The sequence below is a fragment of the Sapajus apella genome, unplaced genomic scaffold (genome assembly GCF_009761245.1).
Source record: "Sapajus apella isolate SASKATOON/1434 unplaced genomic scaffold, GSC_monkey_1.0 scaffold4, whole genome shotgun sequence".
NCBI classification, from domain to species: Eukaryota; Metazoa; Chordata; class Mammalia; order Primates; family Cebidae; genus Sapajus; species Sapajus apella.
The window spans coordinates 35,369,833-35,386,595 of NW_022436944.1; the positions used below are offsets into that span (position 1 = coordinate 35,369,833).

Here is a 16,763-nt window from a genome sequence, read left to right on the forward strand (position 1 = left end):
AACCCCATCTCTACTAAAAATACAAAAATTAGTGGCACACTCCTGTAATCCCAGATACTCAGGAGGCTGAGACAGGAGAATCTTTTGAACCTGGGAGGTGGATGTTGCAGTGAGCTGAGATCACAACATTGCACTCTAGCCTGGGTGACAGAGCAAGACTCCATCTCGGGAAAAAAAAAAAATGCCATAAAATATTTTCATTTAAAGATCAAAATCAGACAATTTTGTGAAAGAGATTAATTAGCACATAGGTAGTCAATAAATGCTAATTATCCATGATCACTGAATAACTTGTGCAATGGTTGACCTATGAACAATATACTGTATAACAATGTGTTGATTTGATGAGTCAGGTTGTCTTAGGATGAAGGCTCCTGGTGGTGGGGGTAGTAGCCCATTTTTAGGCTCATTAATTATGGCTAGAAAAATACCTGTTTATACCTAAATTGCTCTATCTTTCCTAAATGGGAGGAATCCACATCTTTATAAAATTTTGACTAATATTATCTACTTAAAATGCATTTATATTATGCTTCAGTTCCCTGGATGAAAGAGCCATGTATTAATTGTGTAAAGCATCTCATCAAAATGAATAACGTCTCTATTACTCTCTATCTTCAGCATTAAAATGTATCCACATTCTAATTCATAGTTGCTTTATTTAAAAATTTTTAGCTATTTCCTTAAGCTATTTCAAACAACCTTCCCTTTCTCAATATTAGTTTTCAAACACTTACATATTACTCTACATCCCCAGAAGCCTTTGTCTATAGTTATAACATTTTTATTGCTACAGAATTCCTTTTAGCCCTTTATGATTTCTTTTTTTTTTTTTCTTCTTCTTTCTTTGGAGATGGAGTTTTGCCCTTGTTACCTAGGCTGGAGTGCAATGGCGAGATCTCGGCTCACCGCAACCTCCGCCTCCTGGGTTCAGGCAATTCTCCTGCCTCAGCCTCCTGAGTAGCTGGGATTACAGGCACGCGCCACCATGCCCAGCTAATTTTTTGTATTTTTAGTAGAGACGGCATTTCACCATGTTGACCAGGATGGCCTCGATCTCTTGACCTTGCAATCCACCTGCCTCGGCCTCCCAAAGTGCTGGGATTACAGGCGTGAGCCACCGCGCCCAGCAGCTCTTTATGATTTCTTCTGCTCCAAGGTCCTATCTGGATCTGACACCTTATGATTCTGAGATGCTCCACAATGAAAACAATGTTTTAAACTCTGAGCTTGTCAAGCTTCAAAAGAATATAAGGTTGAAGAGGGGGATAGGGCAACAGAAGTGCTATTACTGTCACTGTTCTGCAGAATTGGAAAAGCAGCTCAAAATGACAGTGTCGGTTGCGTCTCCTTCATTCATGTGGCTACAAATGCATAAACGAGTCTGTTTTCCAAGAGTGTGTCAAGGTTTTCTCCTTCCCATGAATTTTTCCCCAAGTGTTTTTCATGACTTCCTACCAGGCATATCTTATGTAAAAACTGAGTGCCCCACCCCCACTTTATAGCAGGTGTCCAACTTTCACCTTCCATCTGCATTATTTCTTACACTTCTGTCCTTATAAGGAGTCACTTCCTTTGTTTTGCAAAGAGGCAGCCTTGTAACAGGTGTCTTTATTTGGCAGCTAATATTGCCAGACCGCTTGAGCTTCCTCCAGTCTGTGGCTGGGCTTTTTGCAATTGATTGAGGCAGATGTAATGCAGAGACTACCATCTGAAATGTAAAATGCATCAGATTGGCTAGAAGAATTGAATGAAGATTTCATTTTGCTAATTTTAACACACAAGTGCTAAAGAACACATTTTTAAAGAATTTTACAGGACACCAACTTTTCAGTGTTGTCCTAGCTTAGCTTCTCTCTCAAACCCACAGTTCACCGTGTTTTTTAGAAAAGGAGGGGTCGCTTATGACAGAAGTCATGCTCCACCTTTCCTTCTGAAAGCACAGCCAGCTCCATGTGACCACCAACCTAGACTTAAGGCAACCGTTCCTTGGAAACATAATTCCTTTTCAGAGCCAGAAAAAGACAGTGTCCTCCACTAAGAGGAGTATGCCAATTGTTAAATTATTGTCTTTCAACTCCAGACTCAAAATTCTGTTCTCTACTTAGAGATGCTGGGATTCTACACACTTTTCTGCTTTGCCAGCTGTTCCCTATTAGCCTTTGCCAAAGGAAAGAAACTGAAAGTTTGAAGGAATAAGAGAGGACTTACTCCTTTTTATTTTAGTTTTGCTTCCTGTTGTTGACAATCACTTAAGCAACACTTTTTTCACACCAGCATCTGGACTTCGGCAGCAGCATTCAGTAAGAGAAACTGAATCCAGCTTGCAGTTTTTCTACCGTTCCCAACCAGTCTTTTCTCCTGAAAGATCTGGGGTTCAGCCCCCCGGTCTCTCCTCCTCTCCTCTGACACAGGAGTACCAGCTGGCCAGGGCCTCCTTCTTCAGAAGTCTGGGCCCTAGACTCTTTCCCCACCTTGCACTAGGAATACTTAGTAGGCCCAGATTTCTTGTATTTACATACATGGAATTGGAATTCAGGTTGTTCTATTTGGATATATTATGGGTAAAGATGTCATAAGAAGGCTGGAGGACTTGAGAACATTCTGTTTACTTGTTAAGCACTCCCAAACCTGTATGTGAATACCAGAGCTCTTTCCCCAAATAAGAACCTATAGGCACCTGAGCATGTACAAAATTAAATCATTATCTTCCCCCTTAGATCAATGAATTTTGATATTATTGATCAGTTCCAAGCAAGTACTATATTTTACCTTCTCATATGGTCTCCAAGTGCTGTCAGTTTTAATTTTTAAATGTTTCCTACATTCCATTGCTACTTCACAACCCCAGTTCAGATTCACTAAACTTTCATGGTACTCCTTAATACCCTCCTAACTTGTCTCTTTGATTTCTAGCTGTTGCTAATCTAACCCAATATTTCTAGAGTGTGTGTGGTTCTAAAAAAGATGTAAAAAGATAATACACATTTATAATTTCGGGAGCACAGTTCCAGATCTGTCCAGTAACTCTGAAGCACTCTCCTGCTACTCCAAATGGTTAAAGATTTTGCTCTTCATTATTGGTTTTGAGCAATTTGATTATGTGTCTTGGTGTCTTCTACGTTATGTTTCTTGTGCTTGTTTTCACTGAACAATAAATTCATTTATTGTTTATTAAAAACAAATCTTATTTTTAAGATTTATTTAAGGTTTATTGTTTCAATTAAGTATAAAAAATTTTGGCCATTATTTACTCGAACATTTTTTCTGCCCTCCCTTTAGGAGTCCTCAATAACATGTATCTTCAGCCACTTAAAGTTGTCTCACAGCTTATTATTATTATTATTATTATTATTATTTTGAGGTAGAGTCTCTCTCTGTCACCCAGGCTGAGGTGCAGTGGTGTGATCTTGGCTTACTGCAACCTCCGCCTCCCAAGTTCAAGCGATTCTCCTGCCTCAGCGTCCCAAGTAGCTGGGATTACAGGCACATACCACCATGCCTGGCTAGTTTTTGTATTTTTAATAGAGATGGGGTTTCACCATGCTGGCCAGGCTGGTCTTGAACTCCTGACCTCAAGAGATCCAACCACCTCATCCTCCCAAAGTGCTGGAATTACAGGCATGAGCCACCAAGCCTGGCAATTTTTGTATTCTCTTTCCCCATGTTTCACTTTGTATACCTTCTACTGTTCATTTCTTCAACTCATGAATCCTTTTTTCTGCTATGTCTAATCTGCCATTAATTTTTTCATCCAGTGTACTTTTCATCTTTGTCATTTTGATTTTTATCTCCAGAGTTTCTACTTGAGTCTTTTCTTATATTTTCATGTCTTTATTTAACATTTTTAACATATGAAATACAGTTATAATAACTGTTGTAATGTCCTCATCTTCTGATTCTCACATCTGTATTGGTTCTGGGTTAGTTTCAATTGACTAATTGTTTTCCTCATTATGGGTCATGTTTTTCTTCTTCTTTGTATGTCTGGTAATTTTTGTTTGGATGTCAGATATTATAAATTTTACCTTTTGAGTATAGAATATTTTTGTGTTGTTATAAATATTCTTAAATTTCATTCTGAAATGTTTAAGTTATTTAGATATGATCTTTTGGGGGTCATTTATGATGTGTTAGGTGTACACATCTATGATTTATGATTTCTTAGCTGTATTCAACTAGAGCTAATTATTTCCTATTAGTAAGGTTTCCTACCTAATGCACCAGGAATTCTGAGTTTTTCCCCATCTGGCTTAAGAACAGGTACCACTCCCGACTTCATGTTAACCAGGCACTGTTTTCCTCTACTTCTTTAGGATGTTTCTTTCCCAGCCTTAGGTAGTTTGCAGATTATATATACACAGATGTGTATACCCAGCTAAATGCTCAAGGGGGACTTTGAGTATATTTCTAAGGTCTTTCTGGGGTCTATGCTCTCTCACAGAGCAGTTCTCAGGATCAAGAGTTTTTATATATGTAAAGGCCTCTAACTTGATGCCCAACGTATAGCTGAGGCTCAATAAATATCTTAAACATCCAATTTAGATCTCCAGATACAACAAACTTTAGTGGACATTTCTCATTCTTTTGACTACCTAGCATCTACAATTTCTTCTAATCAGACAAAGCTTGTCTTCCATCATAGAAACTGCAAAGAAGCAAGTCAGGGAAGCAGAGATCACACTGAGTTTATTCTAGAGACAGGAAGCAGCATGGCAGTGAGAGCAGCTCCATTTACTCTTTAAAGGCAGCATTCTTTGTGGCCATAGTAATAATGGCCCAGCAGTGCAGAAGTGGAATTTTCATTAAGTCTATTCTTTGGTGAGATTTGGGGCTCTTTTCTAGCTGTGTCACCTGGCAATCTGGTTGTTTTTCTAGAGATTCTGTATACCATCCAGTATCCTTTAACATTTTGCATTGTTAAAGTACAGCATACATACAGAAATACACGCACGTAAGTAACTATTTTTTTATAAACTGAGTGCATTTTTATAACCAGTGCTCAGATCAAGAAACAGAATATTACCAACATCCTAAAATCTTCCTCATTCCCCCTCTAGTCACTACCATCTGCTATTCAAGGATAATCACAGTCCGGACTCCTAGCATCATAGATTAATTCTACTTGTCTTGTTTTTCTTCTTTATACAAATAGAATCATACCACATTTGTTGTATAGGTCCAACATTGTGATTGTGAACTTTATCCATATTGTTTTATGTAGTTGTATCTCATTCACTCTTACTAGTATAGCAAACTATTCCATTCTATAAATATACTATAATCTTTATGCATTTGTGTTGGGGGTTCTCAAGACAACCCTCAGGTTCAACGATTTGTTGGGAAGACTCACAGAACTCAGAAAAGCTGTTATGCTTAAGATTTATTTCAGTAAAAGGATATGGATTAAAATTAGCAAAGGGAAAAGGTGCACAGGGTTGAGTCCAGGAGAAATCAGGCACAAGCTTCTAGTTGTCATCACCCAGTTGAGTCACACAGATAGTACTTAATTTCTTCAGCAATGGTATGTGACAGCACATGCAAAGTGTTGCCAACTTGGGAAGCTACTTGAGCATTGGCATCCAGAATATTTATTGGAGACTAAACTACTCAGTCTCCAGCTCCCATAGGTCAGATGGATACAGAGAGGCCTAAAGCCTCAGGCATGCAAAAACAGGCATTTTGTTAGTGTTAACCAGCTGGCATAGCCCAAGGCATTAGGCATAAAAAGACACTCTTTTCAGGCAGGATGGTCCAAGGGCTCAGAGACCTTTTCCTGGGAATCAAGCCAAGGGCCATTGCTGGAAATCCTGAGAATGTATGGGGTTTGAGTAGCCCAGGCCTACAGAGTTTAACCCTTTATACGTATCGTCATATTGTCGATAAGCATCTAGGCAGTTTACATTTTATTAATATGAATTGCTGTTGTGAATATTGTTGTACACATTTTTTTGTTAAAGATTTGTGGGCATTTCTATTGGGTGGTTACTTAGAAGTGGAAATGGTAGATTATAGAACATAGCATTTGCTCAGCTTTCATATACACTGCCAAAGAGTTTTCCAAAGTGACTGTGCCAATTTACACTCTCAGCATCAGTGTAACATAAGGTTCCAATATCTTTTTTTTTTTTTTTTTGGAGACGGAGTTTCGCTCTTGTTACCCAGGCTGGAGTGCAATGGCGCGATCTCGGCTCACTGCAACCTCCGCCTCCTGGGTTCAGGCAATTCTCCTGCCTCAACCTCCTGAGTAGCAGGGATTACAGACACGCGCCACCATGCCCAGCTAATGTTTTTTGTATTTTTAGTAGAGACGGGGCTTCACCATGTTGACCAGGATGGTCTCGATCTCTTGACCTCGTGATCCACCCACCTTGGCCTCCCAAAGTGCTGGGATTACAGGCTTGAGCCACTGTGCCCGGCCCCAATATCTTTTTTTAAAGCAGTTTTATTGAAATATAATGAACATGAAATGCATCCTATATTGAATTATCCAATTTGGTAAATTTTGACATACATTATATACCTGTAAAACCACCACCACAAGCAAGACAATAAAAGTATTGTTCAACTCCAAAAGTTTCCTTGTATTTCAAATATCTTCTCAATTAATTCATTTTTCTATTAAAAATCAGCCAGAGTCAGTTTCTGTTGCTTACAATGGAGATTTCCTAGATGATGTAATCTGTCCTAGATGATATAATCCATCTTGCGATTGTGCCCAGCTTGGTCCTCTGCACTTCTTTTCATTTCAATTCTTGCTGAGCATCTATGATGTATGCCAAACACACAGATTCTGAATTTGCCTGTGTAAGTCATTTTGGCCAAATTCCAGGTCATCTGTTTGTGGCTTTGTCCTCAAGACTCTTGGTGATTCCACACATCATTTAATCTTCAGTTTTCTGCACATACTTCTTCCTGAACTACGTTATAGCCCCTGGCCCCAGTCCTTGCTGGTTGGCCCAGAAACAAACTCCTCTAGATTCATCCCTGAGAGAGGTTTTCCTAGATGTTAAGAAAAAGGGTTTCTTCCTCACCTCTTCTTTAAGTTGCATAGACTAGTGATATAGGTTGAATTGTGTCCCTTCCTCCACCCCATCAAAATATGTAGATGTCTTAACCTCCAGTACCTCAGAATGTGAGCTTATATGGAGATAGGATCTTTATCTCCATATAAAGCCATGTAAATATTCAAGTTAAAATGAGATTAGGTGGACTCTAATCCAATATGACTACTGTCCTTATAAAATGGGGAAATTTAAATACAGATAACAGATATTTGAACAAATTTGTACATAATGACATAACAACAAATAGAAGATGATGTGGAGAGAGACAAGGAAGAAAGCCATCTACAAGCCAGGGAGAGAGACATGGAACAGATCCTTCCTTCACATCCCTCAGAAGGAACCAACCCTGTTGACACCTTGATTTCAGACTTCTAGCTTCAGAACAGTGAACCAATACATTTCTGTTGTTTAAGGCACATCGTTTGTGGTACTTTGTTAAGGCAGCTCTAGCTAATTAATACAATCAGGTAGGATGCATTAGCTTTTCTCCATCATTTTCAAATCACGTGGAATACAGCAGAGGATCAGAAGGCAGTGTCTGCCCTTTTGGAAACAGTTCATTATAGAAATTGAGGTTGTGGGAAAATAACTTGAGAAGAGCAAACTAACTCCAGATTTTTTACTTTGGTCATTCATGAGACCCTGAATAGGACTGGCTAAGTCCTGAAGTTCTATACTCCTTGTTCTTTTCTTTCCGTTTTCTCGAATTGATAGGTGTGATTCATTTTTCACAGCCATCTGTGGGAACACATGGACTCCTTCAGTTAGTGGCTATTAAGATCTGTTCTACAGTCTGAGGGGGGTTGTTTGGGAATGTTTTTCTCCTAGGCCCTTTTCATGGGAACTTTTCAAAACAAAAGGTTAATAAAATTTCGATAGAGGCAGATACAGAATGTCTTGAAAAGCCCCTGATATATTCTCATTGCCTTTAATCAGGTCATCTGACAGGCTACCTTCAAAGAACCTGACTTTAAGTTGAGTCCTTGTGAGGGCTGATTTTGCTTTATTTGTCATATATTGTAAAGTCTATTTGCCTTGTTGGTCAAAAGTTGATTAAAGAAGAAATACCAGGGGGAAAGAATGACATAAACAGAAAATATATTGAAAATATTAAATACATTCAGAGCATATGATTTATTCCCTTCCAGTTCAATCTGACAATAGAGAATATAATAAATTTGTTCCCTGAGGAACTTCTTTTCCACTTCAAGTCCTTCCTTTGGCTATTTTCACCGTCCAGTCTCTATCCTCTTTCCTGGTTTTTAGGTCTAGATTTGCAGATATTTCAGCAAAGCTGTATAATGACCCATTTGGTTGAGCCTTGGGAGTCAGATTCTGATTGCTTCTTGGAATTGAGCATAGCAAGATCCCTCTGGGGCCTTGCTGTGGTGCTATTAGTGAATGTCTGGGTTTCCTGGAGATCAGAGTTGCCCTTCTGCAGCTCTGGCTCCATTTCCTCTTGCTTCCATGGAGGAGTGTCACTCGCTATCTACAGAGTTTGCTTTTCTTCTTCTTTTTAAAAATTGAGATCAAATCCACATAACATAAAATTTACCATTTTAACCTTTTTAAAGTGTACATTTTGGTGGTTTTTAGTATATTCACAATGTTGTGCAACTGTCAGCACTAACTCCAGAGTGTTTCCAGCAGCCCCAAAAGAAACCCTGTACCTATTAACTGTCATGTCCTGATTCCTCCATCTCCCCTTTTTCTGGTACCCATTAACCTATCTTCTGTCTCTATGGATTTGCCTAATCTGGATATTTCATATAAGTTGAACCATATGATACTTGGACTTTGTGTCTAGCCTCTTTCACTTAGCATGTTTTCAGGGTTCATCCATGTTGTAGTATGTTTCGGTACTCCATTCCTTTATTTGGCTGACCGTCATTCCATTGTATAAATATACCACATTGCCGGACGCGGTGGCTCAAGCCTGTAATCCCAGCACTTTGGGAGGCCGAGGCGGGTGGATCACGAGGTCAAGAGATCGAGACCATCCTGGTCAACATGGTGAAACCCCGTCTCTACTAAAAATACAAAAAACTAGCTGGACATGGTGGCGCGTGCCTGTAATCCCAGCAACTCAGGAGGCTGAGGCAGGAGAATTGCCTGAACCCAGGAGGCGGAGGTTGCGGTGAGCCGAGATCGCGCCATTGCACTCCAGCCTGGGTAACAAGAGTGAAACTCCGTCTCAAAAAAAAAAAAAGTAAATAAATAAATATACCACATTTTATTTATTCATTCATCAAGTCATTGGCATTTGGGTTGTTTCCATTTTTGGCCTATTATGAATAATGTAGTTATGAGTATTCATGTATTAGTTTTAGTGTGGACTTATGTTTTCATTTGTATGTATATGTATTAATATATCCACAGGGCATATACCTGTGGTTGGAATTGCTGGGTCATACAGTAACTCCACGTTTAAGTTTTTGAAGAACTGCCAACCATTTTTTTAGTCTTTTCTTTTCAGACAGAATAAGATGATAAGATTGATTTCAGTCACACTGATGTTAAGGATAAGCTGAATTGTCAGACAGAAATGCCCACCATGAGTTGAAGATGCCAAGAGTGGAGCCCAGGTAGAGATGCCAAGATTGCATATGTCGACATTCAAATGCAGTGACTGCCAAAGCTACGAGGGAGATGAGGTCTCTGAGGGTGATAACAGGTAGAAAGAAGAAAATACGAGAAGCCTATGATAGGCCCAGCACTGCCTAAGATCGTACTTTACTGTTGTTAGTTTAATCATTACAACATAATGAAGTGAGTGCTACTATTAGCCCCATTTTATAGATGGGGAAACTGATGCTCGCTGAGGTTAAGCATAGTAGCTAGTTTGCATAGTGTATATACAGCAGAGCCAGGATTTAAATGCTGGCAAAGAACATAGATATAGCCAGAAGAAATTTAGAGGATGAGAAGCAAATTAAAAAGAAAGAGACCCATTAAGTGCAATAGGGTGGGATAAGTGAGTCACTGTGTTCCAGAATAAAAGGAAGAAGTTTTTTTGTTTGTTCTTTGTTTTAGAAGGAATTTGTCAATTGTGCAGACTTTTACAAAGACATCAAGTAAACACAAGATAGAGTTGCTTAATAATATCTAATTATCCCATTTCTGACCCATTACAATTCTCAGGGTGTTTCCTATTTAGCTATTAACTGATCTGTCCTGGCTGCTGCCCTATATGCATTTTCCTCTGCAGAACACCAGGACATCACTGGGTCACTATTAGAGACAATAAACACATTTCAGAATGAGTAAGGAAACTGATTATTTACAGAGAAAACAGTTTCACAAAAACTAATTTTTTTTTTTTTTGAGATGGAGTCTCACTCTGTCACCCAGGTTGGAGGGCAGTGGCATGATCCCAGCTTACTGCAACCCTGCCTCCCAGGTTCAAAGGATTCTCTTGTCTCAACCACCTGAGTAGTTGGAATTACAAGCACGCACCACCATGCCCAACTAATTTTTGTATTTTTAGTAGAGATAGGGTTTCACCATGTTGGTCAGGCTGGTCTTGAACTCCTGACCTCAAGTGATCCACCCACCTCGGCCTCCCAAAATGCTGGGATTACAGGCCTGAGCATTGTACCCGGCCAAAAACTAAAATGTTTAAGTAAAATGAGATTCTCTTATGGTAAGTCATGAAGTAAAATTTTGAATGCATAAGACTAAATAACTCTTAGTACTAGAAGGAAAATAATTATATTGCAGCATTGAAATAAAACTGTACTTTATGGGTAATGAAGTGGTACCCTCACCTTTCTTCAGTTTTTTATATCTTTGGCTTTTTTTTTTTTTTTTCCCTCTTCAGATGATGGCAGGCAGACCTTAAAGGGCCATTATTTTGGAGCACTGAAGCACATCCACATAATGATGACATGATGTGAGAAATCTCAGGCAATTTCAGCCAGTCAAGTCTTTTTCCTTAGTAGTCTCAGGTATTGCTGGGGCTAGAGTCTTCCCTCGGTTCAGACTGTTGGTTTATTTGGCACTTGAGAATATTTTCAAAGATAAAGGTTGGATACCCTGAAAAACCAATCATAAAAGCTTTCCATACGAAGCTTTTGTATGGAAAATTGCCATGAAAAACTAAGGAACAAATGTTTTTAAAAGACAAATAAGGTAAAAATAAAGTGAAATGGATGTCATAGTAAATCTCTGTTACTGACAAGCCAATGGACAACCAAGCAACTAACTAGAATAAATTCACCCATTGGCTTGTCTGCAGCTCGATTTTACAGGCTGCTCTTCATTAGAAAACAAATGGGTTTAGGGCTGCTTTTTTTTTTTTTTAATTTTATTGCATTTTAGGTTTTGGGGTACATGTGAAGAACATGCAAGATTGTTGCATAGGTACACACGTGACAGTGTGATCTGCTGCCTTCCTCCCCATCACCCACATCTAGCACTTCTCCCCATACTATCTCTGCCCAACTCCCCTCCTCCCACTGTCCCTCCTCTATTTCCCCCCAACAGACCCCAATGTGTAGTGCTCCCCTCCCTGTGTCCATGTGTTCTCATTGTTCAACACCCACCTGTGAGTGAGAACATGCGGTGTTTGATTTTCTGCTCTTGTGTCAGTTTGCTGACAATGATGGTTTCCAGGTTCTTCCATGTCCCTACAAAGGACATGAACTCATCGCTTTTTATGGCTGCATAATATTCCATGGTGTATATGTGCCACATTTTCCCTGTCCAGTCTATCATCGATGGGCATTTGGGTTGGTTCCAGGTCTTTGCTATTGTAAACAGTGCTGCAATGAACATTCGTGTGCACGTGTCCTTATAGTAGAACGATTTGTAATCCTTTGGATATATACCCAGTAATGGGATTGCTGGGTCAAATGGAATTTCTATTTCTAGGTCCTTGAGGAATCGCCACACTGTCTTCCACAATGGTTGAACTAATTTACACTCCCACCAACAGTGTAAAAGTGTTCCTATTTCTCCACATCCTCTCCAGCATCTGTTGTCTCCAGATTTTTTAATGATCGCCATTCTAACTGGTGTGAGATGGTATCTCAATGAAGTTTTGATTTGCATTTCTCTGATGACCAGTGATGATGAGCATTTTTTCATGTTTGTTGGCCTCATGTATGTCTTCTTTTGTAAAGTATCTGTTCATATCCTTTGCCCACTTTTGAATGGGCTCGTTTGTTTTTTTCTTGTAAATCTGTTTTAGTTCTTTGTAAATTCTGGATATCAGTCCTTTGTCAGATGGGTAAACTGCAAAAATTTCTTCCCATTCTGTTGGTTGCCAATTCACTCTAATGACTGTTTCTTTTGCCGTGCAGAAGCTGTGGAGTTTGATTAGGTCCCATTTGTCTATTTTGGCTTTTGTTGCCAATGCTTTTGGTGTTTTGGTCATGAACTCCTTGCTTACGCCTATGTCCTGAATGGTTTTGCCTAGATTTTCTTCTAGGGTTTTTATGGTGTTAGGTCTTATGTTTAAGTCTTTAATCCATCTGGAGTTAATTTTAGTGTAAGGTGTCAGGAAGGGGTTCAGTTGCTGCTTTCTGCACATGGCTAGCCAGTTTTCCCAACAGCATTTATTAAACAGGGAATCCTTTCCCCATTGCTTGTTTTTGTCTGGTTTGTCAAAGATCAGATGATTGTAGATATGTTGTGTTGCCTCCGAGGCCTCTGTTCTGTTCCATTGGTCTATATCTCTGTTTTGGTACCAGTACCATGCTGTTTTGATTACTGTAGCCTTGTAGTATAGTTTGAAGCCCAGTAGTGTGATGCCTCCCACTTTGTTCTTTTTGCTTAAAATTGACTTGGCTATGCGGGTTCTCTTTTGGTTCCATATGAAGTTTAAGGTGTTTTTTTCCAGTTCTGTGAAGAAGGTCATTGGTAGCTTGATGCGGATAGCGTTGAATCTGTAAATTACTTTGGGCAGTATGGCCATTTTCACAATATTGATTCTTCCTAACCAGGAACATGGAATGTTTTTCCATCTGTTTGTGTCCTCTCTTATTTCGTTGAGCGTGTCTTGTAGTTCTTGAAGAGGTCCTTTACGTTCCTTGTTAGTTGTATTCCTAGGTATTTTATTCTCTTTTTGGCAATTGTGAATGGCAGTTCATTCTTGATATGGCTCTCTTTAAGTCTGTTATTGGTGTATAGGAATGCTTGTGATTTTTGCACATTGATTTTGTATCCTGAGACTTTGCTGAAGTTGCTTATCAGTTTCAGGAGATTTTGGGCTGAGAGGATGGGGTCTTCTAGATATACAATCATGTCATCTGCAAATAGAGACAATTTGACTTCCTCCTTTCCTATTTGAATACACTTTATTTCTTTTTCTTGCCTGATTGCTCTGGCTAGAATTTCCAGTACTATATTCAACAGGAGTGGTGAGAGAGGGCATCCTTGTCTAGTGCCAGATTTCAAAGGGAATGCTTCCAGTTTTTGCCCATTCAGTATGATATTGGCTGTTGGTTTGTCGTAAATAGCTTTTATTATTTTGAGATACGTTCCGTCAATACCTAGCTTATTGAGGGTTTTTAGCATAAAGGGCTGTTGAATTTTGTCAAAGGCCTTCTCTGCAACAATTGAGATAATCATGTGGTTTTTGTCTTTGGTTCTGTTTATGTGGTGTATTACGTTTATTGACTTGCGTATGTTGAACCAGCCTTGCTTAAAAAGCCTTAACGAGGACACTTGTACTCTCACTATCTGCCTAAATAATGTCTTTTTAACGCCTCTAGATGCCTGGTACCTGGCATTGGGATGATTAAGGAAAAGGAATATTGTCTCTTGGGTGTATGAGTCAGATAGTTGTGGTATGACTCTGGATTGGTTAGTTTGCATATCAAAGGCATGCATGCTTCTGGCTGAGTCTTTTGCTGTTTCTAAGAATTAGCTAACCCTGAAGGGGGCTGTCTCTCCCCAGCTAGATAGATTTTTTTTTAAGATGTCAAAACGTCATGATGTAGAAAAATTTAAAAATATGCAATCTAAAACGTGGGTTTTTTCCATAGTTTGTTAGTTGTCATGAAAAGACTAAAGCAATGAAGCATTGTCCTATTCTGAATATGAAAGAGGTATTTAAATTACACTGCACTGTAGGGAAGTAGTGTAAGAAAAGAGACCAAGTTCATCGAAGCCTTCCCAGTTGGGCCATTTCCTAACATTAATTGCATCTATGTAAATTACTTCTTGTTGATCATTCAAATGCATTCTTTCCATTTATTTGTTTATAGATGACTCTAGCTCTCACCCAAAAGGAATTTAAAAAGGAAAAAAGACCTAAAATCAAATTTGGATGAGAAATGCTAGAAAGCTGTTCATGTCCCATCACCCTGCGGAAAGCAAAGTACATTGGTATATTAATGTGGGCAGCAAAGGCTCTCTGGCTCATACAGGAAAATTTCAGAGAGATTTATGTTTACTCTTCATCTCTTTGGCGTCATTTTTTTCTTCAGGGTTGCCTATCCTCTTTGTCACTGGTTGTGTATGGTCTGTGTTCTATTTGATCTCTTCTCTAAGGTTTCATTAGAGATTTGATATTGACTTTTTTTTTTTTAATGAAGGAAAACATGAGACATAGCTTTACTGCTGACTCCTGCCCCCTTCAGAGCCCACAGTCACAGGCCTCCGGGCTGTTCTGTAAGCAAAGCTCTATAAAACCTTGTCAGTCCTTCACACTAGTGAGCAGGGCTGAGACTCTCAGATCTTCCCTCATGGCTGCCATCCACAGTTTAAGTTCTGGAGCATGGTCTACACACTCATTTAACTTCATTGATTCCAGCCGTTCAAACCAGGGCCAGATGAGGTAATCAATCATAGAGATGGAACTGCCACCAAACAAGATTGTTATCTTATTAGTCAGAACCTCCTCTAGCTTGCTAAATTCTTGTTTTGTTTATTTGTTTGTTTGAGACAGAGTCTTGCTTTGTTGCCCAGGCTGGAGTGCTGTGGCATGACCTCGGCTCACTGCAACCTTCATCTTCCAGGTTCAAGAGATTCTCCTGCCTCAGCCTCCCGAGTAACTGGGATTACACGCATATGCTGCCACACCCAGCCAATTTTTGTAATTTTAGTAGAGATGGGGTTTCACCATGTTGGCCAGACTGGTCTCAAACTCCTGACCTCAAGTTGTTACATGTGCCGCTTGCTCAAGGATACCACTAGGCAGGCTTTGTGTGAGCAACATGGCTGTTTATTCACCCGGGTGTGGGTGGGCTGAGTCCGAAAAGAGAGTCAGTAGAGCATGGTGGGATAGGAGTTGGTTTTATAGGTTGGGGCAAGCAGTCAATTAAAGGAGGTAATCCATTTTAGGGAGGGTGAGGGCATAATGGGATGCATGGTCACAAGGGTAGGGGTCAGTAATCTATCTTGGGGAGGGGAAGGGTGTCATAGGATACATGGTCATAATTGTAGGGGTCATCTGTTATAAACAGGCATGATCATAAGGTTGGAGGATATTGGTTGCAAGCAGAGCGGAGGGTGCGGTAAATTACATAGTTACAGGATGGGGGTCTTGAGAAACCCAATGTCCAGGGGGAAATTCCACAAGACTGAGCAGGAACAATTGTTGCAGTTTGCAGGGGGAGAGTAATTAGTTGAGGCAGGAGCAAGTGGTTTTACCTCTTTCTGTGGCCACCTGGTTACTTGTGGTTGCTTCAGACTTTCTGGTTCCTGGAGACCATCCAGAGGTGTACATGTGGGTCACCAAGGCTAAAATGGCCAGGCCTGGACTACGAGACCTAACAAGTGATCTGCCTGCCTTGGCCTCCCAAATGTTGGGATTACAGGCATGAGCCACCGTGCCCACCTCTAAATTCTTTATGCAATGCTTCTTTCAGGCTAGCACAGACTTCTTCTTTCAGCTTCTAAGAAAGCTTCCAACCAAAGATGGCACCTTTGAAAACAACTCAAAGACCATCTTCTGGCAAGCTTTCTTATAGAGGTCGTCCGGCAGCTTCTTCCCTGGTATGCTTCATCCAGGGTACTCACAGGTGATCGCAGACTCGTGGATCAGCTCACTCTGACTATTTTCCAGAACTGGCACCAGACTAAAGGGATTTTTCATAAAGAGCCATTCAGGCTTATTTGTCAGGTTGATATTGATGACTTCATGCCTGATTCCCTTGGTCTTCAGAACCAGACGCATCCTCTCAGCAAATGGGCAGAACCTCATGCTGTAGAGGCTGATCAGGCCCCTGGGACCAGCCCTGGGGTGCTTCCTTCCCCAGGCTCCTGGCTGACTCCCTGGACATACTGCCCAGCGCAGGCCGAGCTCCCAATGCCGCTGGCTCTCGACATCGACATTTTGAACATTTGACATCTCTTTAAACCTCAAAATATTTGATTAAGTAAAAAAAATCTCCAAAGTTATATAAACATATATTATGTTTGAATAATCATTGAATATTGACACATTTAGAGTAGTATGACATTCTCAGAACTACACCATTAAGTTCAAAAGGAAAGATATTTCTAATTTAATGTTACTCATAAAAAAATTAAAAACTCAGGGTTTGTTTTTGTTTGTTTTATTTTGTTGTTGTTGTTTGTTTTTCTAAGACAGAGTCTTACTCTGTTGCCCAGGCTAGAGTACAGTGGTGTGATCGCAGATCACTGCAACCTCCACCTCCTAGATTAAAGGAATTCTCCTGCCTCAGCCTCCCGAGTAGCTAGAATTACAGGCATGCGCCACCATACCTGGCTAAATTTTGTATTTTT

At 39.9% G+C, this 16,763-nt stretch overlaps 1 pseudogene; it reads right to left on the reverse strand.

Moving 5' to 3' along the window:
• Positions 1-14,603: 14,603 nt before the first annotated feature.
• On the reverse strand, positions 14,604-16,297 carry LOC116538006 (annotated as a pseudogene).
• Positions 16,298-16,763: the final 466 nt, after the last annotated feature.